The sequence below is a fragment of the Engystomops pustulosus genome, chromosome 7, assembly GCF_040894005.1.
Source record: "Engystomops pustulosus chromosome 7, aEngPut4.maternal, whole genome shotgun sequence".
In the NCBI taxonomy this organism is placed as follows: domain Eukaryota; kingdom Metazoa; phylum Chordata; class Amphibia; order Anura; family Leptodactylidae; genus Engystomops; species Engystomops pustulosus.
In genome coordinates this window covers 136,818,794-136,846,288 of record NC_092417.1, presented here as the reverse complement: position 1 = coordinate 136,846,288, position 27,495 = coordinate 136,818,794, and the positions used below count along the sequence as shown (strand labels likewise).

Sequence of the window (27,495 nt, the reverse complement as noted above, 5' to 3'; positions counted from 1 at the left end):
TTGGCCGCAGCGCGACAGGCCCCTGCCAGCAGCTTGTTCCTCGTTAGTATAGTGGTGAGTATCCCCGCCTGTCACGCGGGAGACCGGGGTTCGATTCCCCGACGGGGAGAGCTTTGCATTTTTTCTCGCCCGAGTCTTGCTTTCGTGCGGAGCTCTTTCCCAAGACTGTCCTCACAGTTCCTTCTTGGACATGGTCCCACCTCAGGAAGTCGAGCTTTCCGTTTGATACCGAGAAGCTTGGCCGCTCGCCAGCTCCTCGTTCACGTAGCGCCGACAGTAGCAGGTTGGTTTCACCTATAAAAGCACCGCCTCATCCCTAGGAATGACTCGGCACCGCCACTTTTCCTTCGGCGCAAAAGAAACAGTGTGCTGAAATGGTCAGACTTGAGATTTTCTTCAGACCACTTGGCTAATAAGAGGACTCCAGATATCCTCTTTAGGAGCTGTTTTCAGGGTGGCAGAAGATCTGAGGAGGTGCACAACCGGCCGAACCCCTAGAGATCCCAAGAGCAATGGCATCTGCCCGGAGACTGCCCGATCTTTCCGTCATACTTTCCAAGAGGTCCCGTCTTTGTCGGAGGATGTCAGTCATTCATTCAGCTGAATGCCATTTCCATCAACTGCCGCCGTTTGTTTGCTTTCAACCCCCTTTGATTTCAGAGGTGCATGGAAAGAGGCCTTGCTGGGGGGTCGCAAGCAGCTCGACTTTGGCGGCAGCGCGACAGGCCCCTGCCAGCAGCTTGTTCCTCGTTAGTATAGTGGTGAGTATCCCCGCCTGTCACGCGGGAGACCGGGGTTCGATTCCCCGACGGGGAGAGCTTTGCATTTTTTCTCGCCCGAGTCTTGCTTTCGTGCGGAGCTCTTTCCCAAGACTGTCCTCACAGTTCCTTCTTGGACATGGTCCCACCTCAGGAAGTCGAGCTTTCCGTTTGATACCGAGAAGCTTGGCCGCTCGCCAGCTCCTCGTTCACGTAGCGCCGACAGTAGCAGGTTGGTTTCACCTATAAAAGCACCGCCTCATCCCTAGGAATGACTCGGCACCGCCACTTTTCCTTCGGCGCAAAAGAAACAGTGTGCTGAAATGGTCAGACTTGAGATTTTCTTCAGACCACTTGGCTAATAAGAGGACTCCAGATATCCTCTTTAGGAGCTGTTTTCAGGGTGGCAGAAGATCTGAGGAGGTGCACAACCGGCCGAACCCCTAGAGATCCCAAGAGCAATGGCATCTGCCCGGAGACTGCCCGATCTTTCCGTCATACTTTCCAAGAGGTCCCGTCTTTGTCGGAGGATGTCAGTCATTCATTCAGCTGAATGCCATTTCCATCAACTGCCGCCGTTTGTTTGCTTTCAACCCCCTTTGATTTCAGAGGTGCATGGAAAGAGGCCTTGCTGGGGGGTCGCAAGCAGCTCGACTTTGGCCGCAGCGCGACAGGCCCCTGCCAGCAGCTTGTTCCTCGTTAGTATAGTGGTGAGTATCCCCGCCTGTCACGCGGGAGACCGGGGTTCGATTCCCCGACGGGGAGAGCTTTGCATTTTTTCTCGCCCGAGTCTTGCTTTCGTGCGGAGCTCTTTCCCAAGACTGTCCTCACAGTTCCTTCTTGGACATGGTCCCACCTCAGGAAGTCGAGCTTTCCGTTTGATACCGAGAAGCTTGGCCGCTCGCCAGTTCCTCGTTCACGTAGCGCCGACAGTAGCAGGTTGGTTTCACCTATAAAAGCACCGCCTCATCCCTAGGAATGACTCGGCACCGCCACTTTTCCTTCGGCGCAAAAGAAACAGTGTGCTGAAATGGTCAGACTTGAGATTTTCTTCAGACCACTTGGCTAATAAGAGGACTCCAGATATCCTCTTTAGGAGCTGTTTTCAGGGTGGCAGAAGATCTGAGGAGGTGCACAACCGGCCGAACCCCTAGAGATCCCAAGAGCAATGGCATCTGCCCGGAGACTGCCCGATCTTTCCGTCATACTTTCCAAGAGGTCCCGTCTTTGTCGGAGGATGTCAGTCATTCATTCAGCTGAATGCCATTTCCATCAACTGCCGCCGTTTGTTTGCTTTCAACCCCCTTTGATTTCAGAGGTGCATGGAAAGAGGCCTTGCTGGGGGGTCGCAAGCAGCTCGACTTTGGCGGCAGCGCGACAGGCCCCTGCCAGCAGCTTGTTCCTCGTTAGTATAGTGGTGAGTATCCCCGCCTGTCACGCGGGAGACCGGGGTTCGATTCCCCGACGGGGAGAGCTTTGCATTTTTTCTCGCCCGAGTCTTGCTTTCGTGCGGAGCTCTTTCCCAAGACTGTCCTCACAGTTCCTTCTTGGACATGGTCCCACCTCAGGAAGTCGAGCTTTCCGTTTGATACCGAGAAGCTTGGCCGCTCGCCAGCTCCTCGTTCACGTAGCGCCGACAGTAGCAGGTTGGTTTCACCTATAAAAGCACCGCCTCATCCCTAGGAATGACTCGGCACCGCCACTTTTCCTTCGGCGCAAAAGAAACAGTGTGCTGAAATGGTCAGACTTGAGATTTTCTTCAGACCACTTGGCTAATAAGAGGACTCCAGATATCCTCTTTAGGAGCTGTTTTCAGGGTGGCAGAAGATCTGAGGAGGTGCACAACCGGCCGAACCCCTAGAGATCCCAAGAGCAATGGCATCTGCCCGGAGACTGCCCGATCTTTCCGTCATACTTTCCAAGAGGTCCCGTCTTTGTCGGAGGATGTCAGTCATTCATTCAGCTGAATGCCATTTCCATCAACTGCCGCCGTTTGTTTGCTTTCAACCCCCTTTGATTTCAGAGGTGCATGGAAAGAGGCCTTGCTGGGGGGTCGCAAGCAGCTCGACTTTGGCCGCAGCGCGACAGGCCCCTGCCAGCAGCTTGTTCCTCGTTAGTATAGTGGTGAGTATCCCCGCCTGTCACGCGGGAGACCGGGGTTCGATTCCCCGACGGGGAGAGCTTTGCATTTTTTCTCGCCCGAGTCTTGCTTTCGTGCGGAGCTCTTTCCCAAGACTGTCCTCACAGTTCCTTCTTGGACATGGTCCCACCTCAGGAAGTCGAGCTTTCCGTTTGATACCGAGAAGCTTGGCCGCTCGCCAGCTCCTCGTTCACGTAGCGCCGACAGTAGCAGGTTGGTTTCACCTATAAAAGCACCGCCTCATCCCTAGGAATGACTCGGCACCGCCACTTTTCCTTCGGCGCAAAAGAAACAGTGTGCTGAAATGGTCAGACTTGAGATTTTCTTCAGACCACTTGGCTAATAAGAGGACTCCAGATATCCTCTTTAGGAGCTGTTTTCAGGGTGGCAGAAGATCTGAGGAGGTGCACAACCGGCCGAACCCCTAGAGATCCCAAGAGCAATGGCATCTGCCCGGAGACTGCCCGATCTTTCCGTCATACTTTCCAAGAGGTCCCGTCTTTGTCGGAGGATGTCAGTCATTCATTCAGCTGAATGCCATTTCCATCAACTGCCGCCGTTTGTTTGCTTTCAACCCCCTTTGATTTCAGAGGTGCATGGAAAGAGGCCTTGCTGGGGGGTCGCAAGCAGCTCGACTTTGGCGGCAGCGCGACAGGCCCCAGCCAGCAGCTTGTTCCTCGTTAGTATAGTGGTGAGTATCCCCGCCTGTCACGCGGGAGACCGGGGTTCGATTCCCCGACGGGGAGAGCTTTGCATTTTTTCTCGCCCGAGTCTTGCTTTCGTGCGGAGCTCTTTCCCAAGACTGTCCTCACAGTTCCTTCTTGGACATGGTCCCACCTCAGGAAGTCGAGCTTTCCGTTTGATACCGAGAAGCTTGGCCGCTCGCCAGCTCCTCGTTCACGTAGCGCCGACAGTAGCAGGTTGGTTTCACCTATAAAAGCACCGCCTCATCCCTAGGAATGACTCGGCACCGCCACTTTTCCTTCGGCGCAAAAGAAACAGTGTGCTGAAATGGTCAGACTTGAGATTTTCTTCAGACCACTTGGCTAATAAGAGGACTCCAGATATCCTCTTTAGGAGCTGTTTTCAGGGTGGCAGAAGATCTGAGGAGGTGCACAACCGGCCGAACCCCTAGAGATCCCAAGAGCAATGGCATCTGCCCGGAGACTGCCCGATCTTTCCGTCATACTTTCCAAGAGGTCCCGTCTTTGTCGGAGGATGTCAGTCATTCATTCAGCTGAATGCCATTTCCATCAACTGCCGCCGTTTGTTTGCTTTCAACCCCCTTTGATTTCAGAGGTGCATGGAAAGAGGCCTTGCTGGGGGGTCGCAAGCAGCTCGACTTTGGCCGCAGCGCGACAGGCCCCTGCCAGCAGCTTGTTCCTCGTTAGTATAGTGGTGAGTATCCCCGCCTGTCACGCGGGAGACCGGGGTTCGATTCCCCGACGGGGAGAGCTTTGCATTTTTTCTCGCCCGAGTCTTGCTTTCGTGCGGAGCTCTTTCCCAAGACTGTCCTCACAGTTCCTTCTTGGACATGGTCCCACCTCAGGAAGTCGAGCTTTCCGTTTGATACCGAGAAGCTTGGCCGCTCGCCAGCTCCTCGTTCACGTAGCGCCGACAGTAGCAGGTTGGTTTCACCTATAAAAGCACCGCCTCATCCCTAGGAATGACTCGGCACCGCCACTTTTCCTTCGGCGCAAAAGAAACAGTGTGCTGAAATGGTCAGACTTGAGATTTTCTTCAGACCACTTGGCTAATAAGAGGACTCCAGATATCCTCTTTAGGAGCTGTTTTCAGGGTGGCAGAAGATCTGAGGAGGTGCACAACCGGCCGAACCCCTAGAGATCCCAAGAGCAATGGCATCTGCCCGGAGACTGCCCGATCTTTCCGTCATACTTTCCAAGAGGTCCCGTCTTTGTCGGAGGATGTCAGTCATTCATTCAGCTGAATGCCATTTCCATCAACTGCCGCCGTTTGTTTGCTTTCAACCCCCTTTGATTTCAGAGGTGCATGGAAAAAGGCTTTCCGGGGGGGTCGCAAGCAGCTCGACTTTGGCTGCAGCGCGACAGGCCCCTGCCAGCAGCTTGTTCCTCGTTAGTATAGTGGTGAGTATCCCCACCTGTCACGCGGGAGACCGGGGTTCGATTCCCCGACGGGGAGAGCTTTGCATTTTTTCTCGCCCGAGTCTTGCTTTCGTGCGGAGCTCTTTCCCAAGACTGTCCTCACAGTTCCTTCTTGGACATGGTCCCACCTCAGGAAGTCGAGCTTTCCGTTTGATACCGAGAAGCTTGGCCGCTCGCCAGCTCCTCGTTCACGTAGCGCCGACAGTAGCAGGTTGGTTTCACCTATAAAAGCACCGCCTCATCCCTAGGAATGACTCGGCACCGCCACTTTTCCTTCGGCGCAAAAGAAACAGTGTGCTGAAATGGTCAGACTTGAGATTTTCTTCAGACCACTTGGCTAATAAGAGGACTCCAGATATCCTCTTTAGGAGCTGTTTTCAGGGTGGCAGAAGATCTGAGGAGGTGCACAACCGGCCGAACCCCTAGAGATCCCAAGAGCAATGGCATCTGCCCGGAGACTGCCCGATCTTTCCGTCATACTTTCCAAGAGGTCCTGTCTTTGTCGGAGGATGTCAGTCATTCATTCAGCTGAATGCCATTTCCATCAACTGCCGCCGTTTGTTTGCTTTCAACCCCCTTTGATTTCAGAGGTGCATGGAAAAAGGCTTTCCGGGGGGGTCGCAAGCAGCTCGACTTTGGCTGCAGCGCGACAGGCCCCTGCCAGCAGCTTGTTCCTCGTTAGTATAGTGGTGAGTATCCCCGCCTGTCACGCGGGAGACCGGGGTTCGATTCCCCGACGGGGAGAGCTTTGCATTTTTTCTCGCCCGAGTCTTGCTTTCGTGCGGAGCTCTTTCCCAAGACTGTCCTCACAGTTCCTTCTTGGACATGGTCCCACCTCAGGAAGTCGAGCTTTCCGTTTGATACCGAGAAGCTTGGCCGCTCGCCAGCTCCTCGTTCACGTAGCGCCGACAGTAGCAGGTTGGTTTCACCTATAAAAGCACCGCCTCATCCCTAGGAATGACTCGGCACCGCCACTTTTCCTTCGGCGCAAAAGAAACAGTGTGCTGAAATGGTCAGACTTGAGATTTTCTTCAGACCACTTGGCTAATAAGAGGACTCCAGATATCCTCTTTAGGAGCTGTTTTCAGGGTGGCAGAAGATCTGAGGAGGTGCACAACCGGCCGAACCCCTAGAGATCCCAAGAGCAATGGCATCTGCCCGGAGACTGCCCGATCTTTCCGTCATACTTTCCAAGAGGTCCCGTCTTTGTCGGAGGATGTCAGTCATTCATTCAGCTGAATGCCATTTCCATCAACTGCCGCCGTTTGTTTGCTTTCAACCCCCTTTGATTTCAGAGGTGCATGGAAAAAGGCTTTCCGGGGGGGTCGCAAGCAGCTCGACTTTGGCTGCAGCGCGACAGGCCCCTGCCAGCAGCTTGTTCCTCGTTAGTATAGTGGTGAGTATCCCCGCCTGTCACGCGGGAGACCGGGGTTCGATTCCCCGACGGGGAGAGCTTTGCATTTTTTCTCGCCCGAGTCTTGCTTTCGTGCGGAGCTCTTTCCCAAGACTGTCCTCACAGTTCCTTCTTGGACATGGTCCCACCTCAGGAAGTCGAGCTTTCCGTTTGATACCGAGAAGCTTGGCCGCTCGCCAGCTCCTCGTTCACGTAGCGCCGACAGTAGCAGGTTGGTTTCACCTATAAAAGCACCGCCTCATCCCTAGGAATGACTCGGCACCGCCACTTTTCCTTCGGCGCAAAAGAAACAGTGTGCTGAAATGGTCAGACTTGAGATTTTCTTCAGACCACTTGGCTAATAAGAGGACTCCAGATATCCTCTTTAGGAGCTGTTTTCAGGGTGGCAGAAGATCTGAGGAGGTGCACAACCGGCCGAACCCCTAGAGATCCCAAGAGCAATGGCATCTGCCCGGAGACTGCCCGATCTTTCCGTCATACTTTCCAAGAGGTCCCGTCTTTGTCGGAGGATGTCAGTCATTCATTCAGCTGAATGCCATTTCCATCAACTGCCGCCGTTTGTTTGCTTTCAACCCCCTTTGATTTCAGAGGTGCATGGAAAGAGGCCTTGCTGGGGGGTCGCAAGCAGCTCGACTTTGGCCGCAGCGCGACAGGCCCCTGCCAGCAGCTTGTTCCTCGTTAGTATAGTGGTGAGTATCCCCGCCTGTCACGCGGGAGACCGGGGTTCGATTCCCCGACGGGGAGAGCTTTGCATTTTTTCTCGCCCGAGTCTTGCTTTCGTGCGGAGCTCTTTCCCAAGACTGTCCTCACAGTTCCTTCTTGGACATGGTCCCACCTCAGGAAGTCGAGCTTTCCGTTTGATACCGAGAAGCTTGGCCGCTCGCCAGCTCCTCGTTCACGTAGCGCCGACAGTAGCAGGTTGGTTTCACCTATAAAAGCACCGCCTCATCCCTAGGAATGACTCGGCACCGCCACTTTTCCTTCGGCGCAAAAGAAACAGTGTGCTGAAATGGTCAGACTTGAGATTTTCTTCAGACCACTTGGCTAATAAGAGGACTCCAGATATCCTCTTTAGGAGCTGTTTTCAGGGTGGCAGAAGATCTGAGGAGGTGCACAACCGGCCGAACCCCTAGAGATCCCAAGAGCAATGGCATCTGCCCGGAGACTGCCCGATCTTTCCGTCATACTTTCCAAGAGGTCCCGTCTTTGTCGGAGGATGTCAGTCATTCATTCAGCTGAATGCCATTTCCATCAACTGCCGCCGTTTGTTTGCTTTCAACCCCCTTTGATTTCAGAGGTGCATGGAAAGAGGCCTTGCTGGGGGGTCGCAAGCAGCTCGACTTTGGCCGCAGCGCGACAGGCCCCTGCCAGCAGCTTGTTCCTCGTTAGTATAGTGGTGAGTATCCCCGCCTGTCACGCGGGAGACCGGGGTTCGATTCCCTGACGGGGAGAGCTTTGCATTTTTTCTCGCCCGAGTCTTGCTTTCGTGCGGAGCTCTTTCCCAAGACTGTCCTCACAGTTCCTTCTTGGACATGGTCCCACCTCAGGAAGTCGAGCTTTCCGTTTGATACCGAGAAGCTTGGCCGCTCGCCAGCTCCTCGTTCACGTAGCGCCGACAGTAGCAGGTTGGTTTCACCTATAAAAGCACCGCCTCATCCCTAGGAATGACTCGGCACCGCCACTTTTCCTTCGGCGCAAAAGAAACAGTGTGCTGAAATGGTCAGACTTGAGATTTTCTTCAGACCACTTGGCTAATAAGAGGACTCCAGATATCCTCTTTAGGAGCTGTTTTCAGGGTGGCAGAAGATCTGAGGAGGTGCACAACCGGCCGAACCCCTAGAGATCCCAAGAGCAATGGCATCTGCCCGGAGACTGCCCGATCTTTCCGTCATACTTTCCAAGAGGTCCCGTCTTTGTCGGAGGATGTCAGTCATTCATTCAGCTGAATGCCATTTCCATCAACTGCCGCCGTTTGTTTGCTTTCAACCCCCTTTGATTTCAGAGGTGCATGGAAAAAGGCTTTCCGGGGGGGTCGCAAGCAGCTCGACTTTGGCTGCAGCGCGACAGGCCCCTGCCAGCAGCTTGTTCCTCGTTAGTATAGTGGTGAGTATCCCCGCCTGTCACGCGGGAGACCGGGGTTCGATTCCCCGACGGGGAGAGCTTTGCATTTTTTCTCGCCCGAGTCTTGCTTTCGTGCGGAGCTCTTTCCCAAGACTGTCCTCACAGTTCCTTCTTGGACATGGTCCCACCTCAGGAAGTCGAGCTTTCCGTTTGATACCGAGAAGCTTGGCCGCTCGCCAGCTCCTCGTTCACGTAGCGCCGACAGTAGCAGGTTGGTTTCACCTATAAAAGCACCGCCTCATCCCTAGGAATGACTCGGCACCGCCACTTTTCCTTCGGCGCAAAAGAAACAGTGTGCTGAAATGGTCAGACTTGAGATTTTCTTCAGACCACTTGGCTAATAAGAGGACTCCAGATATCCTCTTTAGGAGCTGTTTTCAGGGTGGCAGAAGATCTGAGGAGGTGCACAACCGGCCGAACCCCTAGAGATCCCAAGAGCAATGGCATCTGCCCGGAGACTGCCCGATCTTTCCGTCATACTTTCCAAGAGGTCCCGTCTTTGTCGGAGGATGTCAGTCATTCATTCAGCTGAATGCCATTTCCATCAACTGCCGCCGTTTGTTTGCTTTCAACCCCCTTTGATTTCAGAGGTGCATGGAAAAAGGCTTTCCGGGGGGGTCGCAAGCAGCTCGACTTTGGCTGCAGCGCGACAGGCCCCTGCCAGCAGCTTGTTCCTCGTTAGTATAGTGGTGAGTATCCCCGCCTGTCACGCGGGAGACCGGGGTTCGATTCCCCGACGGGGAGAGCTTTGCATTTTTTCTCGCCCGAGTCTTGCTTTCGTGCGGAGCTCTTTCCCAAGACTGTCCTCACAGTTCCTTCTTGGACATGGTCCCACCTCAGGAAGTCGAGCTTTCCGTTTGATACCGAGAAGCTTGGCCGCTCGCCAGCTCCTCGTTCACGTAGCGCCGACAGTAGCAGGTTGGTTTCACCTATAAAAGCACCGCCTCATCCCTAGGAATGACTCGGCACCGCCACTTTTCCTTCGGCGCAAAAGAAACAGTGTGCTGAAATGGTCAGACTTGAGATTTTCTTCAGACCACTTGGCTAATAAGAGGACTCCAGATATCCTCTTTAGGAGCTGTTTTCAGGGTGGCAGAAGATCTGAGGAGGTGCACAACCGGCCGAACCCCTAGAGATCCCAAGAGCAATGGCATCTGCCCGGAGACTGCCCGATCTTTCCGTCATACTTTCCAAGAGGTCCCGTCTTTGTCGGAGGATGTCAGTCATTCATTCAGCTGAATGCCATTTCCATCAACTGCCGCCGTTTGTTTGCTTTCAACCCCCTTTGATTTCAGAGGTGCATGGAAAGAGGCCTTGCTGGGGGGTCGCAAGCAGCTCGACTTTGGCGGCAGCGCGACAGGCCCCTGCCAGCAGCTTGTTCCTCGTTAGTATAGTGGTGAGTATCCCCGCCTGTCACGCGGGAGACCGGGGTTCGATTCCCTGACGGGGAGAGCTTTGCATTTTTTCTCGCCCGAGTCTTGCTTTCGTGCGGAGCTCTTTCCCAAGACTGTCCTCACAGTTCCTTCTTGGACATGGTCCCACCTCAGGAAGTCGAGCTTTCCGTTTGATACCGAGAAGCTTGGCCGCTCGCCAGCTCCTCGTTCACGTAGCGCCGACAGTAGCAGGTTGGTTTCACCTATAAAAGCACCGCCTCATCCCTAGGAATGACTCGGCACCGCCACTTTTCCTTCGGCGCAAAAGAAACAGTGTGCTGAAATGGTCAGACTTGAGATTTTCTTCAGACCACTTGGCTAATAAGAGGACTCCAGATATCCTCTTTAGGAGCTGTTTTCAGGGTGGCAGAAGATCTGAGGAGGTGCACAACCGGCCGAACCCCTAGAGATCCCAAGAGCAATGGCATCTGCCCGGAGACTGCCCGATCTTTCCGTCCTACTTTCCAAGAGGTCCTGTCTTTGTCGGAGGATGTCAGTCATTCATTCAGCTGAATGCCATTTCCATCAACTGCCGCCGTTTGTTTGCTTTCAACCCCCTTTGATTTCAGAGGTGCATGGAAAAAGGCTTTCCGGGGGGGTCGCAAGCAGCTCGACTTTGGCTGCAGCGCGACAGGCCCCTGCCAGCAGCTTGTTCCTCGTTAGTATAGTGGTGAGTATCCCCGCCTGTCACGCGGGAGACCGGGGTTCGATTCCCCGACGGGGAGAGCTTTGCATTTTTTCTCGCCCGAGTCTTGCTTTCGTGCGGAGCTCTTTCCCAAGACTGTCCTCACAGTTCCTTCTTGGACATGGTCCCACCTCAGGAAGTCGAGCTTTCCGTTTGATACCGAGAAGCTTGGCCGCTCGCCAGCTCCTCGTTCACGTAGCGCCGACAGTAGCAGGTTGGTTTCACCTATAAAAGCACCGCCTCATCCCTAGGAATGACTCGGCACCGCCACTTTTCCTTCGGCGCAAAAGAAACAGTGTGCTGAAATGGTCAGACTTGAGATTTTCTTCAGACCACTTGGCTAATAAGAGGACTCCAGATATCCTCTTTAGGAGCTGTTTTCAGGGTGGCAGAAGATCTGAGGAGGTGCACAACCGGCCGAACCCCTAGAGATCCCAAGAGCAATGGCATCTGCCCGGAGACTGCCCGATCTTTCCGTCATACTTTCCAAGAGGTCCCGTCTTTGTCGGAGGATGTCAGTCATTCATTCAGCTGAATGCCATTTCCATCAACTGCCGCCGTTTGTTTGCTTTCAACCCCCTTTGATTTCAGAGGTGCATGGAAAAAGGCTTTCCGGGGGGGTCGCAAGCAGCTCGACTTTGGCTGCAGCGCGACAGGCCCCTGCCAGCAGCTTGTTCCTCGTTAGTATAGTGGTGAGTATCCCCGCCTGTCACGCGGGAGACCGGGGTTCGATTCCCCGACGGGGAGAGCTTTGCATTTTTTCTCGCCCGAGTCTTGCTTTCGTGCGGAGCTCTTTCCCAAGACTGTCCTCACAGTTCCTTCTTGGACATGGTCCCACCTCAGGAAGTCGAGCTTTCCGTTTGATACCGAGAAGCTTGGCCGCTCGCCAGCTCCTCGTTCACGTAGCGCCGACAGTAGCAGGTTGGTTTCACCTATAAAAGCACCGCCTCATCCCTAGGAATGACTCGGCACCGCCACTTTTCCTTCGGCGCAAAAGAAACAGTGTGCTGAAATGGTCAGACTTGAGATTTTCTTCAGACCACTTGGCTAATAAGAGGACTCCAGATATCCTCTTTAGGAGCTGTTTTCAGGGTGGCAGAAGATCTGAGGAGGTGCACAACCGGCCGAACCCCTAGAGATCCCAAGAGCAATGGCATCTGCCCGGAGACTGCCCGATCTTTCCGTCATACTTTCCAAGAGGTCCCGTCTTTGTCGGAGGATGTCAGTCATTCATTCAGCTGAATGCCATTTCCATCAACTGCCGCCGTTTGTTTGCTTTCAACCCCCTTTGATTTCAGAGGTGCATGGAAAGAGGCCTTGCTGGGGGGTCGCAAGCAGCTCGACTTTGGCCGCAGCGCGACAGGCCCCTGCCAGCAGCTTGTTCCTCGTTAGTATAGTGGTGAGTATCCCCGCCTGTCACGCGGGAGACCGGGGTTCGATTCCCCGACGGGGAGAGCTTTGCATTTTTTCTCGCCCGAGTCTTGCTTTCGTGCGGAGCTCTTTCCCAAGACTGTCCTCACAGTTCCTTCTTGGACATGGTCCCACCTCAGGAAGTCGAGCTTTCCGTTTGATACCGAGAAGCTTGGCCGCTCGCCAGCTCCTCGTTCACGTAGCGCCGACAGTAGCAGGTTGGTTTCACCTATAAAAGCACCGCCTCATCCCTAGGAATGACTCGGCACCGCCACTTTTCCTTCGGCGCAAAAGAAACAGTGTGCTGAAATGGTCAGACTTGAGATTTTCTTCAGACCACTTGGCTAATAAGAGGACTCCAGATATCCTCTTTAGGAGCTGTTTTCAGGGTGGCAGAAGATCTGAGGAGGTGCACAACCGGCCGAACCCCTAGAGATCCCAAGAGCAATGGCATCTGCCCGGAGACTGCCCGATCTTTCCGTCATACTTTCCAAGAGGTCCCGTCTTTGTCGGAGGATGTCAGTCATTCATTCAGCTGAATGCCATTTCCATCAACTGCCGCCGTTTGTTTGCTTTCAACCCCCTTTGATTTCAGAGGTGCATGGAAAGAGGCCTTGCTGGGGGGTCGCAAGCAGCTCGACTTTGGCGGCAGCGCGACAGGCCCCTGCCAGCAGCTTGTTCCTCGTTAGTATAGTGGTGAGTATCCCCGCCTGTCACGCGGGAGACCGGGGTTCGATTCCCCGACGGGGAGAGCTTTGCATTTTTTCTCGCCCGAGTCTTGCTTTCGTGCGGAGCTCTTTCCCAAGACTGTCCTCACAGTTCCTTCTTGGACATGGTCCCACCTCAGGAAGTCGAGCTTTCCGTTTGATACCGAGAAGCTTGGCCGCTCGCCAGCTCCTCGTTCACGTAGCGCCGACAGTAGCAGGTTGGTTTCACCTATAAAAGCACCGCCTCATCCCTAGGAATGACTCGGCACCGCCACTTTTCCTTCGGCGCAAAAGAAACAGTGTGCTGAAATGGTCAGACTTGAGATTTTCTTCAGACCACTTGGCTAATAAGAGGACTCCAGATATCCTCTTTAGGAGCTGTTTTCAGGGTGGCAGAAGATCTGAGGAGGTGCACAACCGGCCGAACCCCTAGAGATCCCAAGAGCAATGGCATCTGCCCGGAGACTGCCCGATCTTTCCGTCATACTTTCCAAGAGGTCCCGTCTTTGTCGGAGGATGTCAGTCATTCATTCAGCTGAATGCCATTTCCATCAACTGCCGCCGTTTGTTTGCTTTCAACCCCCTTTGATTTCAGAGGTGCATGGAAAAAGGCTTTCCGGGGGGGTCGCAAGCAGCTCGACTTTGGCTGCAGCGCGACAGGCCCCTGCCAGCAGCTTGTTCCTCGTTAGTATAGTGGTGAGTATCCCCGCCTGTCACGCGGGAGACCGGGGTTCGATTCCCCGACGGGGAGAGCTTTGCATTTTTTCTCGCCCGAGTCTTGCTTTCGTGCGGAGCTCTTTCCCAAGACTGTCCTCACAGTTCCTTCTTGGACATGGTCCCACCTCAGGAAGTCGAGCTTTCCGTTTGATACCGAGAAGCTTGGCCGCTCGCCAGCTCCTCGTTCACGTAGCGCCGACAGTAGCAGGTTGGTTTCACCTATAAAAGCACCGCCTCATCCCTAGGAATGACTCGGCACCGCCACTTTTCCTTCGGCGCAAAAGAAACAGTGTGCTGAAATGGTCAGACTTGAGATTTTCTTCAGACCACTTGGCTAATAAGAGGACTCCAGATATCCTCTTTAGGAGCTGTTTTCAGGGTGGCAGAAGATCTGAGGAGGTGCACAACCGGCCGAACCCCTAGAGATCCCAAGAGCAATGGCATCTGCCCGGAGACTGCCCGATCTTTCCGTCATACTTTCCAAGAGGTCCCGTCTTTGTCGGAGGATGTCAGTCATTCATTCAGCTGAATGCCATTTCCATCAACTGCCGCCGTTTGTTTGCTTTCAACCCCCTTTGATTTCAGAGGTGCATGGAAAAAGGCTTTCCGGGGGGGTCGCAAGCAGCTCGACTTTGGCTGCAGCGCGACAGGCCCCTGCCAGCAGCTTGTTCCTCGTTAGTATAGTGGTGAGTATCCCCGCCTGTCACGCGGGAGACCGGGGTTCGATTCCCCGACGGGGAGAGTTTTGCATTTTTTCTCGCCCGAGTCTTGCTTTCGTGCGGAGCTCTTTCCCAAGACTGTCCTCACAGTTCCTTCTTGGACATGGTCCCACCTCAGGAAGTCGAGCTTTCCGTTTGATACCGAGAAGCTTGGCCGCTCGCCAGCTCCTCGTTCACGTAGCGCCGACAGTAGCAGGTTGGTTTCACCTATAAAAGCACCGCCTCATCCCTAGGAATGACTCGGCACCGCCACTTTTCCTTCGGCGCAAAAGAAACAGTGTGCTGAAATGGTCAGACTTGAGATTTTCTTCAGACCACTTGGCTAATAAGAGGACTCCAGATATCCTCTTTAGGAGCTGTTTTCAGGGTGGCAGAAGATCTGAGGAGGTGCACAACCGTCCGAACCCCTAGAGATCCCAAGAGCAATGGCATCTGCCCGGAGACTGCCCGATCTTTCCGTCATACTTTCCAAGAGGTCCCGTCTTTGTCGGAGGATGTCAGTCATTCATTCAGCTGAATGCCATTTCCATCAACTGCCGCCGTTTGTTTGCTTTCAACCCCCTTTGATTTCAGAGGTGCATGGAAAGAGGCCTTGCTGGGGGGTCGCAAGCAGCTCGACTTTGGCCGCAGCGCGACAGGCCCCTGCCAGCAGCTTGTTCCTCGTTAGTATAGTGGTGAGTATCCCCGCCTGTCACGCGGGAGACCGGGGTTCGATTCCCCGACGGGGAGAGCTTTGCATTTTTTCTCGCCCGAGTCTTGCTTTCGTGCGGAGCTCTTTCCCAAGACTGTCCTCACAGTTCCTTCTTGGACATGGTCCCACCTCAGGAAGTCGAGCTTTCCGTTTGATACCGAGAAGCTTGGCCGCTCGCCAGCTCCTCGTTCACGTAGCGCCGACAGTAGCAGGTTGGTTTCACCTATAAAAGCACCGCCTCATCCCTAGGAATGACTCGGCACCGCCACTTTTCCTTCGGCGCAAAAGAAACAGTGTGCTGAAATGGTCAGACTTGAGATTTTCTTCAGACCACTTGGCTAATAAGAGGACTCCAGATATCCTCTTTAGGAGCTGTTTTCAGGGTGGCAGAAGATCTGAGGAGGTGCACAACCGGCCGAACCCCTAGAGATCCCAAGAGCAATGGCATCTGCCCGGAGACTGCCCGATCTTTCCGTCATACTTTCCAAGAGGTCCCGTCTTTGTCGGAGGATGTCAGTCATTCATTCAGCTGAATGCCATTTCCATCAACTGCCGCCGTTTGTTTGCTTTCAACCCCCTTTGATTTCAGAGGTGCATGGAAAGAGGCCTTGCTGGGGGGTCGCAAGCAGCTCGACTTTGGCGGCAGCGCGACAGGCCCCTACCAGCAGCTTGTTCCTCGTTAGTATAGTGGTGAGTATCCCCGCCTGTCACGCGGGAGACCGGGGTTCGATTCCCCGACGGGGAGAGCTTTGCATTTTTTCTCGCCCGAGTCTTGCTTTCGTGCGGAGCTCTTTCCCAAGACTGTCCTCACAGTTCCTTCTTGGACATGGTCCCACCTCAGGAAGTCGAGCTTTCCGTTTGATACCGAGAAGCTTGGCCGCTCGCCAGCTCCTCGTTCACGTAGCGCCGACAGTAGCAGGTTGGTTTCACCTATAAAAGCACCGCCTCATCCCTAGGAATGACTCGGCACCGCCACTTTTCCTTCGGCGCAAAAGAAACAGTGTGCTGAAATGGTCAGACTTGAGATTTTCTTCAGACCACTTGGCTAATAAGAGGACTCCAGATATCCTCTTTAGGAGCTGTTTTCAGGGTGGCAGAAGATCTGAGGAGGTGCACAACCGGCCGAACCCCTAGAGATCCCAAGAGCAATGGCATCTGCCCGGAGACTGCCCGATCTTTCCGTCATACTTTCCAAGAGGTCCCGTCTTTGTCGGAGGATGTCAGTCATTCATTCAGCTGAATGCCATTTCCATCAACTGCCGCCGTTTGTTTGCTTTCAACCCCCTTTGATTTCAGAGGTGCATGGAAAGAGGCCTTGCTGGGGGGTCGCAAGCAGCTCGACTTTGGCCGCAGCGCGACAGGCCCCTGCCAGCAGCTTGTTCCTCGTTAGTATAGTGGTGAGTATCCCCGCCTGTCACGCGGGAGACCGGGGTTCGATTCCCCGACGGGGAGAGCTTTGCATTTTTTCTCGCCCGAGTCTTGCTTTCGTGCGGAGCTCTTTCCCAAGACTGTCCTCACAGTTCCTTCTTGGACATGGTCCCACCTCAGGAAGTCGAGCTTTCCGTTTGATACCGAGAAGCTTGGCCGCTCGCCAGCTCCTCGTTCACGTAGCGCCGACAGTAGCAGGTTGGTTTCACCTATAAAAGCACCGCCTCATCCCTAGGAATGACTCGGCACCGCCACTTTTCCTTCGGCGCAAAAGAAACAGTGTGCTGAAATGGTCAGACTTGAGATTTTCTTCAGACCACTTGGCTAATAAGAGGACTCCAGATATCCTCTTTAGGAGCTGTTTTCAGGGTGGCAGAAGATCTGAGGAGGTGCACAACCGGCCGAACCCCTAGAGATCCCAAGAGCAATGGCATCTGCCCGGAGACTGCCCGATCTTTCCGTCATACTTTCCAAGAGGTCCCGTCTTTGTCGGAGGATGTCAGTCATTCATTCAGCTGAATGCCATTTCCATCAACTGCCGCCGTTTGTTTGCTTTCAACCCCCTTTGATTTCAGAGGTGCATGGAAAGAGGCCTTGCTGGGGGGTCGCAAGCAGCTCGACTTTGGCCGCAGCGCGACAGGCCCCTGCCAGCAGCTTGTTCCTCGTTAGTATAGTGGTGAGTATCCCCGCCTGTCACGCGGGAGACCGGGGTTCGATTCCCCGACGGGGAGAGCTTTGCATTTTTTCTCGCCCGAGTCTTGCTTTCGTGCGGAGCTCTTTCCCAAGACTGTCCTCACAGTTCCTTCTTGGACATGGTCCCACCTCAGGAAGTCGAGCTTTCCGTTTGATACCGAGAAGCTTGGCCGCTCGCCAGCTCCTCGTTCACGTAGCGCCGACAGTAGCAGGTTGGTTTCACCTATAAAAGCACCGCCTCATCCCTAGGAATGACTCGGCACCGCCACTTTTCCTTCGGCGCAAAAGAAACAGTGTGCTGAAATGGTCAGACTTGAGATTTTCTTCAGACCACTTGGCTAATAAGAGGACTCCAGATATCCTCTTTAGGAGCTGTTTTCAGGGTGGCAGAAGATCTGAGGAGGTGCACAACCGGCCGAACCCCTAGAGATCCCAAGAGCAATGGCATCTGCCCGGAGACTGCCCGATCTTTCCGTCATACTTTCCAAGAGGTCCCGTCTTTGTCGGAGGATGTCAGTCATTCATTCAGCTGAATGCCATTTCCATCAACTGCCGCCGTTTGTTTGCTTTCAACCCCCTTTGATTTCAGAGGTGCATGGAAAAAGGCTTTCCGGGGGGGTCGCAAGCAGCTCGACTTTGGCTGCAGCGCGACAGGCCCCTGCCAGCAGCTTGTTCCTCGTTAGTATAGTGGTGAGTATCCCCGCCTGTCACGCGGGAGACCGGGGTTCGATTCCCCGACGGGGAGAGCTTTGCATTTTTTCTCGCCCGAGTCTTGCTTTCGTGCGGAGCTCTTTCCCAAGACTGTCCTCACAGTTCCTTCTTGGACATGGTCCCACCTCAGGAAGTCGAGCTTTCCGTTTGATACCGAGAAGCTTGGCCGCTCGCCAGCTCCTCGTTCACGTAGCGCCGACAGTAGCAGGTTGGTTTCACCTATAAAAGCACCGCCTCATCCCTAGGAATGACTCGGCACCGCCACTTTTCCTTCGGCGCAAAAGAAACAGTGTGCTGAAATGGTCAGACTTGAGATTTTCTTCAGACCACTTGGCTAATAAGAGGACTCCAGATATCCTCTTTAGGAGCTGTTTTCAGGGTGGCAGAAGATCTGAGGAGGTGCACAACCGGCCGAACCCCTAGAGATCCCAAGAGCAATGGCATCTGCCCGGAGACTGCCCGATCTTTCCGTCATACTTTCCAAGAGGTCCCGTCTTTGTCGGAGGATGTCAGTCATTCATTCAGCTGAATGCCATTTCCATCAACTGCCGCCGTTTGTTTGCTTTCAACCCCCTTTGATTTCAGAGGTGCATGGAAAGAGGCCTTGCTGGGGGGTCGCAAGCAGCTCGACTTTGGCCGCAGCGCGACAGGCCCCTGCCAGCAGCTTGTTCCTCGTTAGTATAGTGGTGAGTATCCCCGCCTGTCACGCGGGAGACCGGGGTTCGATTCCCCGACGGGGAGAGCTTTGCATTTTTTCTCGCCCGAGTCTTGCTTTCGTGCGGAGCTCTTTCCCAAGACTGTCCTCACAGTTCCTTCTTGGACATGGTCCCACCTCAGGAAGTCGAGCTTTCCGTTTGATACCGAGAAGCTTGGCCGCTCGCCAGCTCCTCGTTCACGTAGCGCCGACAGTAGCAGGTTGGTTTCACCTATAAAAGCACCGCCTCATCCCTAGGAATGACTCGGCACCGCCACTTTTCCTTCGGCGCAAAAGAAACAGTGTGCTGAAATGGTCAGACTTGAGATTTTCTTCAGACCACTTGGCTAATAAGAGGACTCCAGATATCCTCTTTAGGAGCTGTTTTCAGGGTGGCAGAAGATCTGAGGAGGTGCACAACCGGCCGAACCCCTAGAGATCCCAAGAGCAATGGCATCTGCCCGGAGACTGCCCGATCTTTCCGTCATACTTTCCAAGAGGTCCCGTCTTTGTCGGAGGATGTCAGTCATTCATTCAGCTGAATGCCATTTCCATCAACTGCCGCCGTTTGTTTGCTTTCAACCCCCTTTGATTTCAGAGGTGCATGGAAAAAGGCTTTCCGGGGGGGTCGCAAGCAGCTCGACTTTGGCTGCAGCGCGACAGGCCCCTGCCAGCAGCTTGTTCCTCGTTAGTATAGTGGTGAGTATCCCCGCCTGTCACGCGGGAGACCGGGGTTCGATTCCCTGACGGGGAGAGCTTTGCATTTTTTCTCGCCCGAGTCTTGCTTTCGTGCGGAGCTCTTTCCCAAGACTGTCCTCACAGTTCCTTCTTGGACATGGTCCCACCTCAGGAAGTCGAGCTTTCCGTTTGATACCGAGAAGCTTGGCCGCTCGCCAGCTCCTCGTTCACGTAGCGCCGACAGTAGCAGGTTGGTTTCACCTATAAAAGCACCGCCTCATCCCTAGGAATGACTCGGCACCGCCACTTTTCCTTCGGCGCAAAAGAAACAGTGTGCTGAAATGGTCAGACTTGAGATTTTCTTCAGACCACTTGGCTAATAAGAGGACTCCAGATATCCTCTTTAGGAGCTGTTTTCAGGGTGGCAGAAGATCTGAGGAGGTGCACAACCGGCCGAACCCCTAGAGATCCCAAGAGCAATGGCATCTGCCCGGAGACTGCCCGATCTTTCCGTCATACTTTCCAAGAGGTCCCGTCTTTGTCGGAGGATGTCAGTCATTCATTCAGCTGAATGCCATTTCCATCAACTGCCGCCGTTTGTTTGCTTTCAACCCCCTTTGATTTCAGAGGTGCATGGAAAAAGGCTTTCCGGGGGGGTCGCAAGCAGCTCGACTTTGGCTGCAGCGCGACAGGCCCCTGCCAGCAGCTTGTTCCTCGTTAGTATAGTGGTGAGTATCCCCGCCTGTCACGCGGGAGACCGGGGTTCGATTCCCCGACGGGGAGAGCTTTGCATTTTTTCTCGCCCGAGTCTTGCTTTCGTGCGGAGCTCTTTCCCAAGACTGTCCTCACAGTTCCTTCTTGGACATGGTCCCACCTCAGGAAGTCGAGCTTTCCGTTTGATACCGAGAAGCTTGGCCGCTCGCCAGCTCCTCGTTCACGTAGCGCCGACAGTAGCAGGTTGGTTTCACCTATAAAAGCACCGCCTCATCCCTAGGAATGACTCGGCACCGCCACTTTTCCTTCGGCGCAAAAGAAACAGTGTGCTGAAATGGTCAGACTTGAGATTTTCTTCAGACCACTTGGCTAATAAGAGGACTCCAGATATCCTCTTTAGGAGCTGTTTTCAGGGTGGCAGAAGATCTGAGGAGGTGCACAACCGGCCGAACCCCTAGAGATCCCAAGAGCAATGGCATCTGCCCGGAGACTGCCCGATCTTTCCGTCATACTTTCCAAGAGGTCCCGTCTTTGTCGGAGGATGTCAGTCATTCATTCAGCTGAATGCCATTTCCATCAACTGCCGCCGTTTGTTTGCTTTCAACCCCCTTTGATTTCAGAGGTGCATGGAAAAAGGCTTTCCGGGGGGGTCGCAAGCAGCTCGACTTTGGCTGCAGCGCGACAGGCCCCTGCCAGCAGCTTGTTCCTCGTTAGTATAGTAGTGAGTATCCCCGCCTGTCACGCGGGAGACCGGGGTTCGATTCCCCGACGGGGAGAGCTTTGCATTTTTTCTCGCCCGAGTCTTGCTTTCGTGCGGAGCTCTTTCCCAAGACTGTCCTCACAGTTCCTTCTTGGACATGGTCCCACCTCAGGAAGTCGAGCTTTCCGTTTGATACCGAGAAGCTTGGCCGCTCGCCAGCTCCTCGTTCACGTAGCGCCGACAGTAGCAGGTTGGTTTCACCTATAAAAGCACCGCCTCATCCCTAGGAATGACTCGGCACCGCCACTTTTCCTTCGGCGCAAAAGAAACAGTGTGCTGAAATGGTCAGACTTGAGATTTTCTTCAGACCACTTGGCTAATAAGAGGACTCCAGATATCCTCTTTAGGAGCTGTTTTCAGGGTGGCAGAAGATCTGAGGAGGTGCACAACCGGCCGAACCCCTAGAGATCCCAAGAGCAATGGCATCTGCCCGGAGACTGCCCGATCTTTCCGTCATACTTTCCAAGAGGTCCTGTCTTTGTCGGAGGATGTCAGTCATTCATTCAGCTGAATGCCATTTCCATCAACTGCCACCGTTTGTTTGCTTTCAACCCCCTTTGATTTCAGAGGTGCATGGAAAAAGGCTTTCCGGGGGGGTCGCAAGCAGCTCGACTTTGGCTGCAGCGCGACAGGCCCCTGCCAGCAGCTTGTTCCTCGTTAGTATAGTGGTGAGTATCCCCGCCTGTCACGCGGGAGACCGGGGTTCGATTCCCCGACGGGGAGAGCTTTGCATTTTTTCTCGCCCGAGTCTTGCTTTCGTGCGGAGCTCTTTCCCAAGACTGTCCTCACAGTTCCTTCTTGGACATGGTCCCACCTCAGGAAGTCGAGCTTTCCGTTTGATACCGAGAAGCTTGGCCGCTCGCCAGCTCCTCGTTCACGTAGCGCCGACAGTAGCAGGTTGGTTTCGCCTATAAAAGCACCGCCTCATCCCTAGGAATGACTCGGCACCGCCACTTTTCCTTCGGCGCAAAAGAAACAGTGTGCTGAAATGGTCAGACTTGAGATTTTCTTCAGACCACTTGGCTAATAAGAGGACTCCAGATATCCTCTTTAGGAGCTGTTTTCAGGGTGGCAGAAGATCTGAGGAGGTGCACAACCGGCCGAACCCCTAGAGATCCCAAGAGCAATGGCATCTGCCCGGAGACTGCCCGATCTTTCCGTCATACTTTCCAAGAGGTCCTGTCTTTGTCGGAGGATGTCAGTCATTCATTCAGCTGAATGCCATTTCCATCAACTGCCACCGTTTGTTTGCTTTCAACCCCCTTTGATTTCAGAGGTGCATGGAAAAAGGCTTTCCGGGGGGGTCGCAAGCAGCTCGACTTTGGCTGCAGCGCGACAGGCCCCTGCCAGCAGCTTGTTCCTCGTTAGTATAGTGGTGAGTATCCCCGCCTGTCACGCGGGAGACCGGGGTTCGATTCCCCGACGGGGAGAGCTTTGCATTTTTTCTCGCCCGAGTCTTGCTTTCGTGCGGAGCTCTTTCCCAAGACTGTCCTCACAGTTCCTTCTTGGACATGGTCCCACCTCAGGAAGTCGAGCTTTCCGTTTGATACCGAGAAGCTTGGCCGCTCGCCAGCTCCTCGTTCACGTAGCGCCGACAGTAGCAGGTTGGTTTCGCCTATAAAAGCACCGCCTCATCCCTAGGAATGACTCGGCACCGCCACTTTTCCTTCGGCGCAAAAGAAACAGTGTGCTGAAATGGTCAGACTTGAGATTTTCTTCAGACCACTTGGCTAATAAGAGGACTCCAGATATCCTCTTTAGGAGCTGTTTTCAGGGTGGCAGAAGATCTGAGGAGGTGCACAACCGGCCGAACCCCTAGAGATCCCAAGAGCAATGGCATCTGCCCGGAGACTGCCCGATCTTTCCGTCATACTTTCCAAGAGGTCCCGTCTTTGTCGGAGGATGTCAGTCATTCATTCAGCTGAATGCCATTTCCATCAACTGCCGCCGTTTGTTTGCTTTCAACCCCCTTTGATTTCAGAGGTGCATGGAAAGAGGCCTTGCTGGGGGGTCGCAAGCAGCTCGACTTTGGCCGCAGCGCGACAGGCCCCTGCCAGCAGCTTGTTCCTCGTTAGTATAGTGGTGAGTATCCCCGCCTGTCACTCGGGAGACCGGGGTTCGATTCCCCGACGGGGAGAGCTTTGCATTTTTTCTCGCCCGAGTCTTGCTTTCGTGCGGAGCTCTTTCCCAAGACTGTCCTCACAGTTCCTTCTTGGACATGGTCCCACCTCAGGAAGTCGAGCTTTCCGTTTGATACCGAGAAGCTTGGCCGCTCGCCAGCTCCTCGTTCACGTAGCGCCGACAGTAGCAGGTTGGTTTCGCCTATAAAAGCACCGCCTCATCCCTAGGAATGACTCGGCACCGCCACTTTTCCTTCGGCGCAAAAGAAACAGTGTGCTGAAATGGTCAGACTTGAGATTTTCTTCAGACCACTTGGCTAATAAGAGGACTCCAGATATCCTCTTTAGGAGCTGTTTTCAGGGTGGCAGAAGATCTGAGGAGGTGCACAACCGGCCGAACCCCTAGAGATCCCAAGAGCAATGGCATCTGCCCGGAGACTGCCCGATCTTTCCGTCATACTTTCCAAGAGGTCCCGTCTTTGTCGGAGGATGTCAGTCATTCATTCAGCTGAATGCCATTTCCATCAACTGCCGCCGTTTGTTTGCTTTCAACCCCCTTTGATTTCAGAGGTGCATGGAAAGAGGCCTTGCTGGGGGGTCGCAAGCAGCTCGACTTTGGCCGCAGCGCGACAGGCCCCTGCCAGCAGCTTGTTCCTCGTTAGTATAGTGGTGAGTATCCCCGCCTGTCACGCGGGAGACCGGGGTTCGATTCCCCGACGGGGAGAGCTTTGCATTTTTTCTCGCCCGAGTCTTGCTTTCGTGCGGAGCTCTTTCCCAAGACTGTCCTCACAGTTCCTTCTTGGACATGGTCCCACCTCAGGAAGTCGAGCTTTCCGTTTGATACCGAGAAGCTTGGCCGCTCGCCAGCTCCTCGTTCACGTAGCGCCGACAGTAGCAGGTTGGTTTCACCTATAAAAGCACCGCCTCATCCCTAGGAATGACTCGGCACCGCCACTTTTCCTTCGGCGCAAAAGAAACAGTGTGCTGAAATGGTCAGACTTGAGATTTTCTTCAGACCACTTGGCTAATAAGAGGACTCCAGATATCCTCTTTAGGAGCTGTTTTCAGGGTGGCAGAAGATCTGAGGAGGTGCACAACCGGCCGAACCCCTAGAGATCCCAAGAGCAATGGCATCTGCCCGGAGACTGCCCGATCTTTCCGTCATACTTTCCAAGAGGTCCCGTCTTTGTCGGAGGATGTCAGTCATTCATTCAGCTGAATGCCATTTCCATCAACTGCCGCCGTTTGTTTGCTTTCAACCCCCTTTGATTTCAGAGGTGCATGGAAAGAGGCCTTGCTGGGGGGTCGCAAGCAGCTCGACTTTGGCCGCAGCGCGACAGGCCCCTGCCAGCAGCTTGTTCCTCGTTAGTATAGTGGTGAGTATCCCCGCCTGTCACGCGGGAGACCGGGGTTCGATTCCCCGACGGGGAGAGCTTTGCATTTTTTCTCGCCCGAGTCTTGCTTTCGTGCGGAGCTCTTTCCCAAGACTGTCCTCACAGTTCCTTCTTGGACATGGTCCCACCTCAGGAAGTCGAGCTTTCCGTTTGATACCGAGAAGCTTGGCCGCTCGCCAGCTCCTCGTTCACGTAGCGCCGACAGTAGCAGGTTGGTTTCACCTATAAAAGCACCGCCTCATCCCTAGGAATGACTCGGCACCGCCACTTTTCCTTCGGCGCAAAAGAAACAGTGTGCTGAAATGGTCAGACTTGAGATTTTCTTCAGACCACTTGGCTAATAAGAGGACTCCAGATATCCTCTTTAGGAGCTGTTTTCAGGGTGGCAGAAGATCTGAGGAGGTGCACAACCGGCCGAACCCCTAGAGATCCCAAGAGCAATGGCATCTGCCCGGAGACTGCCCGATCTTTCCGTCATACTTTCCAAGAGGTCCCGTCTTTGTCGGAGGATGTCAGTCATTCATTCAGCTGAATGCCATTTCCATCAACTGCCGCCGTTTGTTTGCTTTCAACCCCCTTTGATTTCAGAGGTGCATGGAAAGAGGCCTTGCTGGGGGGTCGCAAGCAGCTCGACTTTGGCCGCAGCGCGACAGGCTCCTGCCAGCAGCTTGTTCCTCGTTAGTATAGTGGTGAGTATCCCCGCCTGTCACGCGGGAGACCGGGGTTCGATTCCCCGACGGGGAGAGCTTTGCATTTTTTCTCGCCCGAGTCTTGCTTTCGTGCGGAGCTCTTTCCCAAGACTGTCCTCACAGTTCCTTCTTGGACATGGTCCCACCTCAGGAAGTCGAGCTTTCCGTTTGATACCGAGAAGCTTGGCCGCTCGCCAGCTCCTCGTTCACGTAGCGCCGACAGTAGCAGGTTGGTTTCACCTATAAAAGCACCGCCTCATCCCTAGGAATGACTCGGCACCGCCACTTTTCCTTCGGCGCAAAAGAAACAGTGTGCTGAAATGGTCAGACTTGAGATTTTCTTAAGACCACTTGGCTAATAAGAGGACTCCAGATATCCTCTTTAGGAGCTGTTTTCAGGGTGGCAGAAGATCTGAGGAGGTGCACAACCGGCCGAACCCCTAGAGATCCCAAGAGCAATGGCATCTGCCCGGAGACTGCCCGATCTTTCCGTCATACTTTCCAAGAGGTCCCGTCTTTGTCGGAGGATGTCAGTCATTCATTCAGCTGAATGCCATTTCCATCAACTGCCGCCGTTTGTTTGCTTTCAACCCCCTTTGATTTCAGAGTTGCATGGAAAGAGGCCTTGCTGGGGGGTCGCAAGCAGCTCGACTTTGGCCGCAGCGCGACAGGCCCCTGCCAGCAGCTTGTTCCTCGTTAGTATAGTGGTGAGTATCCCCGCCTGTCACGCGGGAGACCGGGGTTCGATTCCCCGACGGGGAGAGCTTTGCATTTTTTCTCGCCCGAGTCTTGCTTTCGTGCGGAGCTCTTTCCCAAGACTGTCCTCACAGTTCCTTCTTGGACATGGTCCCACCTCAGGAAGTCGAGCTTTCCGTTTGATACCGAGAAGCTTGGCCGCTCGCCAGCTCCTCGTTCACGTAGCGCCGACAGTAGCAGGTTGGTTTCACCTATAAAAGCACCGCCTCATCCCTAGGAATGACTCGGCACCGCCACTTTTCCTTCGGCGCAAAAGAAACAGTGTGCTGAAATGGTCAGACTTGAGATTTTCTTCAGACCACTTGGCTAATAAGAGGACTCCAGATATCCTCTTTAGGAGCTGTTTTCAGGGTGGCAGAAGATCTGAGGAGGTGCACAACCGGCCGAACCCCTAGAGATCCCAAGAGCAATGGCATCTGCCCGGAGACTGCCCGATCTTTCCGTCATACTTTCCAAGAGGTCCCGTCTTTGTCGGAGGATGTCAGTCATTCATTCAGCTGAATGCCATTTCCATCAACTGCCGCCGTTTGTTTGCTTTCAACCCCCTTTGATTTCAGAGGTGCATGGAAAGAGGCCTTGCTGGGGGGTCGCAAGCAGCTCGACTTTGGCCGCAGCGCGACAGGCTCCTGCCAGCAGCTTGTTCCTCGTTAGTATAGTGGTGAGTATCCCCGCCTGTCACGCGGGAGACCGGGGTTCGATTCCCCGACGGGGAGAGCTTTGCATTTTTTCTCGCCCGAGTCTTGCTTTCGTGCGGAGCTCTTTCCCAAGACTGTCCTCACAGTTCCTTCTTGGACATGGTCCCACCTCAGGAAGTCGAGCTTTCCGTTTGATACCGAGAAGCTTGGCCGCTCGCCAGCTCCTCGTTCACGTAGCGCCGACAGTAGCAGGTTGGTTTCACCTATAAAAGCACCGCCTCATCCCTAGGAATGACTCGGCACCGCCACTTTTCCTTCGGCGCAAAAGAAACAGTGTGCTGAAATGGTCAGACTTGAGATTTTCTTCAGACCACTTGGCTAATAAGAGGACTCCAGATATCCTCTTTAGGAGCTGTTTTCAGGGTGGCAGAAGATCTGAGGAGGTGCACAACCGGCCGAACCCCTAGAGATCCCAAGAGCAATGGCATCTGCCCGGAGACTGCCCGATCTTTCCGTCATACTTTCCAAGAGGTCCCGTCTTTGTCGGAGGATGTCAGTCATTCATTCAGCTGAATGCCATTTCCATCAATTGCCGCCGTTTGTTTGCTTTCAACCCCCTTTGATTTCAGAGGTGCATGGAAAGAGGCCTTGCTGGGGGGTCGCAAGCAGCTCGACTTTGGCCGCAGCGCGACAGGCCCCTGCCAGCAGCTTGTTCCTCGTTAGTATAGTGGTGAGTATCCCCGCCTGTCACGCGGGAGACCGGGGTTCGATTCCCCGACGGGGAGAGCTTTGCATTTTTTCTCGCCCGAGTCTTGCTTTCGTGCGGAGCTCTTTCCCAAGACTGTCCTCACAGTTCCTTCTTGGACATGGTCCCACCTCAGGAAGTCGAGCTTTCCGTTTGATACCGAGAAGCTTGGCCGCTCGCCAGCTCCTCGTTCACGTAGCGCCGACAGTAGCAGGTTGGTTTCACCTATAAAAGCACCGCCTCATCCCTAGGAATGACTCGGCACCGCCACTTTTCCTTCGGCGCAAAAGAAACAGTGTGCTGAAATGGTCAGACTTGAGATTTTCTTCAGACCACTTGGCTAATAAGAGGACTCCAGATATCCTCTTTAGGAGCTGTTTTCAGGGTGGCAGAAGATCTGAGGAGGTGCACAACCGGCCGAACCCCTAGAGATCCCAAGAGCAATGGCATCTGCCCGGAGACTGCCCGATCTTTCCGTCATACTTTCCAAGAGGTCCCGTCTTTGTCGGAGGATGTCAGTCATTCATTCAGCTGAATGCCATTTCCATCAACTGCCGCCG

The 27,495-nt window shown here is 54.1% G+C and overlaps 33 non-coding genes across 33 annotated transcripts; all 33 read left to right on the top strand.

Moving 5' to 3' along the window:
* The first annotated feature begins 37 nt into the window (after nucleotides 1-37).
* TRNAD-GUC (transfer RNA aspartic acid (anticodon GUC)) lies at nucleotides 38-109 on the top strand. Its single transcript has one exon. It is a non-coding gene; the product is annotated as a tRNA-Asp (tRNA).
* A 635-nt stretch (nucleotides 110-744) lies between these two features.
* Nucleotides 745-816, top strand: TRNAD-GUC (transfer RNA aspartic acid (anticodon GUC)). The gene has a single exon. It is a non-coding gene; the product is annotated as a tRNA-Asp (tRNA).
* A 635-nt stretch (nucleotides 817-1,451) lies between these two features.
* TRNAD-GUC (transfer RNA aspartic acid (anticodon GUC)) lies at nucleotides 1,452-1,523 on the top strand. The gene has a single exon. It is a non-coding gene; the product is annotated as a tRNA-Asp (tRNA).
* Nucleotides 1,524-2,158: 635 nt separating this feature from the next.
* TRNAD-GUC (transfer RNA aspartic acid (anticodon GUC)) lies at nucleotides 2,159-2,230 on the top strand. The gene has a single exon. It is a non-coding gene; the product is annotated as a tRNA-Asp (tRNA).
* Nucleotides 2,231-2,865: 635 nt separating this feature from the next.
* TRNAD-GUC (transfer RNA aspartic acid (anticodon GUC)) lies at nucleotides 2,866-2,937 on the top strand. Its single transcript has one exon. It is a non-coding gene; the product is annotated as a tRNA-Asp (tRNA).
* A 635-nt stretch (nucleotides 2,938-3,572) lies between these two features.
* TRNAD-GUC (transfer RNA aspartic acid (anticodon GUC)) lies at nucleotides 3,573-3,644 on the top strand. Its single transcript has one exon. It is a non-coding gene; the product is annotated as a tRNA-Asp (tRNA).
* Nucleotides 3,645-4,279: 635 nt separating this feature from the next.
* Nucleotides 4,280-4,351, top strand: TRNAD-GUC (transfer RNA aspartic acid (anticodon GUC)). The gene has a single exon. It is a non-coding gene; the product is annotated as a tRNA-Asp (tRNA).
* A 1,342-nt stretch (nucleotides 4,352-5,693) lies between these two features.
* TRNAD-GUC (transfer RNA aspartic acid (anticodon GUC)) lies at nucleotides 5,694-5,765 on the top strand. The gene has a single exon. It is a non-coding gene; the product is annotated as a tRNA-Asp (tRNA).
* Nucleotides 5,766-6,400: 635 nt separating this feature from the next.
* On the top strand, nucleotides 6,401-6,472 carry TRNAD-GUC (transfer RNA aspartic acid (anticodon GUC)). The gene has a single exon. It is a non-coding gene; the product is annotated as a tRNA-Asp (tRNA).
* Nucleotides 6,473-7,107: 635 nt separating this feature from the next.
* On the top strand, nucleotides 7,108-7,179 carry TRNAD-GUC (transfer RNA aspartic acid (anticodon GUC)). Its single transcript has one exon. It is a non-coding gene; the product is annotated as a tRNA-Asp (tRNA).
* Nucleotides 7,180-8,521: 1,342 nt separating this feature from the next.
* TRNAD-GUC (transfer RNA aspartic acid (anticodon GUC)) lies at nucleotides 8,522-8,593 on the top strand. The gene has a single exon. It is a non-coding gene; the product is annotated as a tRNA-Asp (tRNA).
* A 635-nt stretch (nucleotides 8,594-9,228) lies between these two features.
* Nucleotides 9,229-9,300, top strand: TRNAD-GUC (transfer RNA aspartic acid (anticodon GUC)). The gene has a single exon. It is a non-coding gene; the product is annotated as a tRNA-Asp (tRNA).
* A 1,342-nt stretch (nucleotides 9,301-10,642) lies between these two features.
* TRNAD-GUC (transfer RNA aspartic acid (anticodon GUC)) lies at nucleotides 10,643-10,714 on the top strand. The gene has a single exon. It is a non-coding gene; the product is annotated as a tRNA-Asp (tRNA).
* A 635-nt stretch (nucleotides 10,715-11,349) lies between these two features.
* Nucleotides 11,350-11,421, top strand: TRNAD-GUC (transfer RNA aspartic acid (anticodon GUC)). The gene has a single exon. It is a non-coding gene; the product is annotated as a tRNA-Asp (tRNA).
* Nucleotides 11,422-12,056: 635 nt separating this feature from the next.
* On the top strand, nucleotides 12,057-12,128 carry TRNAD-GUC (transfer RNA aspartic acid (anticodon GUC)). The gene has a single exon. It is a non-coding gene; the product is annotated as a tRNA-Asp (tRNA).
* Nucleotides 12,129-12,763: 635 nt separating this feature from the next.
* Nucleotides 12,764-12,835, top strand: TRNAD-GUC (transfer RNA aspartic acid (anticodon GUC)). The gene has a single exon. It is a non-coding gene; the product is annotated as a tRNA-Asp (tRNA).
* A 635-nt stretch (nucleotides 12,836-13,470) lies between these two features.
* Nucleotides 13,471-13,542, top strand: TRNAD-GUC (transfer RNA aspartic acid (anticodon GUC)). The gene has a single exon. It is a non-coding gene; the product is annotated as a tRNA-Asp (tRNA).
* Nucleotides 13,543-14,177: 635 nt separating this feature from the next.
* On the top strand, nucleotides 14,178-14,249 carry TRNAD-GUC (transfer RNA aspartic acid (anticodon GUC)). The gene has a single exon. It is a non-coding gene; the product is annotated as a tRNA-Asp (tRNA).
* A 635-nt stretch (nucleotides 14,250-14,884) lies between these two features.
* Nucleotides 14,885-14,956, top strand: TRNAD-GUC (transfer RNA aspartic acid (anticodon GUC)). The gene has a single exon. It is a non-coding gene; the product is annotated as a tRNA-Asp (tRNA).
* A 635-nt stretch (nucleotides 14,957-15,591) lies between these two features.
* Nucleotides 15,592-15,663, top strand: TRNAD-GUC (transfer RNA aspartic acid (anticodon GUC)). The gene has a single exon. It is a non-coding gene; the product is annotated as a tRNA-Asp (tRNA).
* Nucleotides 15,664-16,298: 635 nt separating this feature from the next.
* On the top strand, nucleotides 16,299-16,370 carry TRNAD-GUC (transfer RNA aspartic acid (anticodon GUC)). The gene has a single exon. It is a non-coding gene; the product is annotated as a tRNA-Asp (tRNA).
* A 635-nt stretch (nucleotides 16,371-17,005) lies between these two features.
* TRNAD-GUC (transfer RNA aspartic acid (anticodon GUC)) lies at nucleotides 17,006-17,077 on the top strand. The gene has a single exon. It is a non-coding gene; the product is annotated as a tRNA-Asp (tRNA).
* A 635-nt stretch (nucleotides 17,078-17,712) lies between these two features.
* On the top strand, nucleotides 17,713-17,784 carry TRNAD-GUC (transfer RNA aspartic acid (anticodon GUC)). Its single transcript has one exon. It is a non-coding gene; the product is annotated as a tRNA-Asp (tRNA).
* Nucleotides 17,785-18,419: 635 nt separating this feature from the next.
* Nucleotides 18,420-18,491, top strand: TRNAD-GUC (transfer RNA aspartic acid (anticodon GUC)). Its single transcript has one exon. It is a non-coding gene; the product is annotated as a tRNA-Asp (tRNA).
* A 1,342-nt stretch (nucleotides 18,492-19,833) lies between these two features.
* On the top strand, nucleotides 19,834-19,905 carry TRNAD-GUC (transfer RNA aspartic acid (anticodon GUC)). Its single transcript has one exon. It is a non-coding gene; the product is annotated as a tRNA-Asp (tRNA).
* Nucleotides 19,906-21,247: 1,342 nt separating this feature from the next.
* Nucleotides 21,248-21,319, top strand: TRNAD-GUC (transfer RNA aspartic acid (anticodon GUC)). The gene has a single exon. It is a non-coding gene; the product is annotated as a tRNA-Asp (tRNA).
* A 635-nt stretch (nucleotides 21,320-21,954) lies between these two features.
* On the top strand, nucleotides 21,955-22,026 carry TRNAD-GUC (transfer RNA aspartic acid (anticodon GUC)). Its single transcript has one exon. It is a non-coding gene; the product is annotated as a tRNA-Asp (tRNA).
* Nucleotides 22,027-23,368: 1,342 nt separating this feature from the next.
* TRNAD-GUC (transfer RNA aspartic acid (anticodon GUC)) lies at nucleotides 23,369-23,440 on the top strand. Its single transcript has one exon. It is a non-coding gene; the product is annotated as a tRNA-Asp (tRNA).
* A 635-nt stretch (nucleotides 23,441-24,075) lies between these two features.
* Nucleotides 24,076-24,147, top strand: TRNAD-GUC (transfer RNA aspartic acid (anticodon GUC)). Its single transcript has one exon. It is a non-coding gene; the product is annotated as a tRNA-Asp (tRNA).
* A 635-nt stretch (nucleotides 24,148-24,782) lies between these two features.
* TRNAD-GUC (transfer RNA aspartic acid (anticodon GUC)) lies at nucleotides 24,783-24,854 on the top strand. The gene has a single exon. It is a non-coding gene; the product is annotated as a tRNA-Asp (tRNA).
* A 635-nt stretch (nucleotides 24,855-25,489) lies between these two features.
* Nucleotides 25,490-25,561, top strand: TRNAD-GUC (transfer RNA aspartic acid (anticodon GUC)). The gene has a single exon. It is a non-coding gene; the product is annotated as a tRNA-Asp (tRNA).
* A 635-nt stretch (nucleotides 25,562-26,196) lies between these two features.
* Nucleotides 26,197-26,268, top strand: TRNAD-GUC (transfer RNA aspartic acid (anticodon GUC)). Its single transcript has one exon. It is a non-coding gene; the product is annotated as a tRNA-Asp (tRNA).
* A 635-nt stretch (nucleotides 26,269-26,903) lies between these two features.
* On the top strand, nucleotides 26,904-26,975 carry TRNAD-GUC (transfer RNA aspartic acid (anticodon GUC)). Its single transcript has one exon. It is a non-coding gene; the product is annotated as a tRNA-Asp (tRNA).
* Nucleotides 26,976-27,495: the final 520 nt, after the last annotated feature.